Source organism: Marmota flaviventris, chromosome 3, assembly GCF_047511675.1.
Source record: "Marmota flaviventris isolate mMarFla1 chromosome 3, mMarFla1.hap1, whole genome shotgun sequence".
In the NCBI taxonomy this organism is placed as follows: domain Eukaryota; kingdom Metazoa; phylum Chordata; class Mammalia; order Rodentia; family Sciuridae; genus Marmota; species Marmota flaviventris.
Genome location: NC_092500.1, coordinates 62,913,472 through 62,918,304, shown reverse-complemented (window position 1 = coordinate 62,918,304; position 4,833 = coordinate 62,913,472).

Genomic DNA, 4,833 nt, shown 5'->3' with positions numbered 1-4,833 from the left:
ATAAATATTTGCAAACATAGCTTAATGTGATTACAGTCTTGTCTTTTTACTTTATTTATTATGGGGGATCAAACCCAGGGCCTTGAGCATGTTAGGCAAGTGCTCTACCACTGAGCAACACTCCAGCCTCCAGTCATTCATACACACACACACACACACACACACACACACACACACACACTTTTTTGGGGGTACCGGGGATTAAACTCAGGGGCACTCAACCACTGAACCACATCTCCAGCCCCATTTTGTATTTTATTTAGAGACAGGTTCTCACTGAGTTGCTTAGTGCCTTGCTAAATTGCTGAGGCTGGCTTTGAACTCTCAATCCTCCTGCCTCAGACTCCCTAGCCACTGGGATTACAGGCGTGTGCGACTGTGCCCTGTCCAGTTTTATGTATATTTTTTATATATAAATTTCATATATATATAATTAATTCTTATATATAATTTCTTTATATAAATTTTTTTAATTGTCGATGAACCTCTATTATTTATTTATATTTGGTGCTGAGAATTGAATCCAGTGCCTCACACATGCAAGAAAAGTACTCTACCACTGAGCTACAACCCCAGGCCTATATATTTTTTTTTTTTAAAGAGAGAGAGAGAGAGAGAGAGAGAGAGAGAGAGAGAGAGAGAATTTTTTTAAAATATTTATTTTTTAGTTTTCAGCGGACAAAACATCCCTGTTTGTATGTGGTGCTGAGGATCGAACCCGGGCCGCACGCATGCCAGGCGAGCGCGCCACCGCTTGAGCCACATCCCCAGCCCAGGCCTATATTTTTTAAAGGAGAAAAACAACAACAAAAACAGAATCACACCAGATAAATCACTCTGCAACTTACTTTTGTTGTTTAATGGGCCATTGATCTTTCTCCAATTTAATGCATACAGAACTAACATTCTCTTTAGTTACAATAGTTCCCCTGGATAGATAATTAAAAAAAAAATTTGCCATTGTATTTTTTTTTTTTTTTAGTAGTGAGAGTTGAACCTAGGGGCACCATATCACTGAGTTACATCCCTAGCCTTTTTAGTTTTTTATTTATTTATTTATTTTTAGATAGACACAATATCTTTATTTTATTTTTATGTGGTGCTGAGAATCGAACCCAGTGCCTCACACATGCTAGGCGAGCGTGCTACCACTTGAGCCACATCCCCAGCCCTCTAGTTTTTAATTTAAGGCATGGTCTAAAGTGCATAGAGCCTCACTTAATGGATGAGGCTGGCCTTGAACTTGCTACTCTCCTGCCTCAGTCCCCCAAGCCACCAAGATTACAAATGTGAACTACTGTGTCAACTTATTATTTTTTTAATTTTAATTTTAGTTTTTAGTTGTTAATAGACCTTCATTTTATTTACTTATATGTGGTGCTGAGAATTGAACTCAGTGCCTCACACATGCCAGGTGAGTGCACTACCACTGAGCCACAGCCACAACCTTCCTTTTTGTTTTTAAGACAGGGTCTCACTTCTGGGGAATGATATTGGTTAAATTATATTGTTATATTGCGTGCATATACAATATGTAACAACTAATTCCATCAGTATGTACAACTACAAATGCACCAATTAAAAAATATGGAAAAAGAAAAAAAAGACAGAGTTCTGCTAAAATGCCAAGGGTGACCTTGAACTTTCCATCCTCTTGGTTCAGTTTCTCCAGTTGATAGGATTAGGATGTGTCCCACCATGCCCTGTGCAATACACATTCTAATTTTTTTTTTTTTTTTTTTGTGGTATGAGGGATTGAACCCAGGGCATTTAACCACTGAACCACATCCCCAGATACTTTTTAATATTTTATTTGGAGACAGGTTCTCAATAAGTTGCTTAGGGCCTCTCTAAATTGCTGAGGCTGGCTTTGAACTCGGGATTCTCCTGCCTCAGGCTCCTTAGTTGCTAGGATTAGAATCGTGGGCCACCACACCTGGCCACATTCTTTTTTTTTTTTTTTTTTTTTTTTTTTGAGAGAGAGAGAGAGATTAAGAGAGAGAGAATTTTAATTTTTTTTTTTTTTTTTTTTTTTTTTTAGTTTTCAGCGGACACAACATCTTTGTTTGTATGTGGTGCTGAGGATCGAACCCGGGCCACATGCATGCCAGGTGAGCGCGCTACCACTTGAGCCACATCCTCAGCCCCACATTCTTTTTTTTTTTTTTTAAATATTTTTTAGTTGTTAATGAACCTTTATTTTACTTATTTATATGTGGTGCTGAGAATCGAACCCAGAGCCTCTGTACATGCTAGGCAAGTGCTCTACCACTGTGCTACCACACTAGCCCCCTGGCCACATTCTTATATATGTATCATTATGAATTGTGTTTTTATTTCTCTAGGAGAGAATGTACCCATGTTTAATTTTATAGGATATTGTCAGAACACTTTCCAAAAAGAGTGTAACAGTTCCAACTCTCATATCATCTGGCCCCCCATGGAAGCTTTCAAAGTGTTTCATAATCTGGCCATGAATTATCTTCTAGTCTCCATTCTCTTCCGTATTTCTCTTTATCTCTCTCTCTTTCTCTCTCTTTTTGCTGGTAATGGGGATTGAACCCAGGGGCACTTTACCACTGAGCCACAATCTCAGCTCTTTTTGGTTTTTATTTTGAGACAGGGCCTAAATTGCTTAGAGCCTCACTAAATTGCTGAAGCTGGTCTTGAACTTGCAATCTTCCTGCCTCAGCCTCCTGACCTGCCGGGATTACAGGTTTATGCCATCACACCTGGCTCCCATTTTTTTTTAATTGGTGCATTTTATTGTTTAGATATTAAGTGTCCCCCCAAAACTCACATGTAAGACAATGCAAGAAAGTTTAGAAGTGAAATGATTGGATTATGAGAGCCTTGATGTAATCAGTACATTTATACACTGATATAAATTAACTGAGTGGTAAGTGTAGGCAGGTAGGGTGTGGCTGAAGGAGGTAGTTCATTGGGGGTGTGCCTTCGGGGGCATATATTTTGTCCATGGTGGGGGGAATTTCTCTGTTTCTTGGTGACACATCCCCAGCTGCTTTCCTTTGTCACACCTTTTTGCTATGAAGTTCTGCCTCAACTCAGGCCCCCAAGAATAAAGTCAGACATCTATGGACTAAGACTTGTGAAATTATGAGCCCCCAAATAAACTTTCTCTCCTCCAATTGTTATTGTCAGGTGTTTTGGTCATAGCAGCAGAAAAAACTAACTAAAACAACATTTACTGCTACACAAGGTGGTACATGCCTGTATCCCAGTGACTGGAGTGATTGAGGCAGGAGGATCACAAATTCAAGGCCAGCCTCAGCAACTTAGAGAGGCCCTAAACAATTTAGCAAAATCCTGTCTCAAAATAAAAAGGGCTGGCTGGGCGGGGGGCGCTCAGGTTGTGGCTCAGAGGTACAGCACTCGCCTAGCATGCGTGAGGCACTGGGTTCCATCCTCAGCACCATATAAAAATAAAATAAAGATATTGTGTCCACCTATAACTAAAAAATTTAAAATATTAAAAAAAGGAGGCGGGCTGGGGATGTGGCTCAGTAGTAAAGTGCCCCTGGGTTCAATCCCCATAAAGTAAAAAAGAGCGGGGAGCGGGGCGTGTCTTGCTCTGTTGCCAAGAATGTCCCTGAACTCCTGGGCTCAAGCCATCTTCCTCCCTCTGTTTCCTGAATAGTTGGGACTAGAGGCACACATTGACACTATCGAACCCCCAACCTTACTTCTTTTTTTTTTGGTATTGGGAATTGAACTCAGAGGGCATTCTACCTTGAGCTACATCCCCAGTCTTTACTATTTTGCTTTTTAAACTTTTTAAATTTTGAGATAGGATCTCGCTTAACTGTCCAGGCTGGCCTTGAACTTGATCCTTCTCCCTCTATCTCCTAAAACATTGGGATTACAGCTGCGTGCCGCTGTGCCTGGCTCCCCCACTGTTTATATATATATATATATATATATACACACACACACTAGTGAGGCACGGGGAAAGTCAAACTTCATTAAAAGCCTTCCTTATTGTGAAATCCTAGCATTCGGTAAACTTCTCTTTTCTCATTTTGCAACGTCTTGTCCCTTCTGGAAAACCGCAGCCCCTATACTCTATACCCTCAGAGTATACCTACTCTGATCCCTTCACCCCTGGGCCCCTCCTTCTCTCCCCTCTGGTCTCCAAAACTCTAACATCCTGTTTCACTTGAGTCAAAGAAAATCCGCTTTCAGAAATTCACTGGCTTCTTGCCTATTCCTGGACCTAGCAAGGTCCGGGACTCCACCTTGGGGAGGTTGTTACTGTGGCAATCAATTCCTGGAGGCCTTGATTTATACGGTTAACGTGTTGGAACATCTTTTGGCTCTAACTGCAAGATCGTGCAGATTTTCAGTGAGGATGTTTAAGGAATCTGAGCTGACGTGAGGGGAGAGCTAGCTGTTTAGGCCAAAACACCGTAAACTTCAGGGAGAACCTATGGGGGGCGCTGGGAATAGGGATTAGGGTAGGGAAAGATCGGTGTTTAAGGCTAAGAGAACTTTGCGCCCCCTAAAGGGAGTGCGGGTTAAAAGTCCGGAGGACAATATCACGTGCTCTCCGTTCTACCAATTGAAAATTAACAATCGCTTCCTCTATTCCCCATGGAAACAACCCCGCCCACTGACCTTCCCACCCCGTACTGTTGTGAGGTTTTGGTGTTTTATTGAGTGTTCAAGCTGACAATCAAATACCTGCGCCTTCTGTTTGGATACCCTACTTCCGCTTTGCAAGAGGGTACAGTTATTGGTCAATGCAGCAGGGGCTGGATTTTCCTTATCCAATGATCTCCCTACTGGGAGGGGCTTCTTGAGGACTCAGGACCA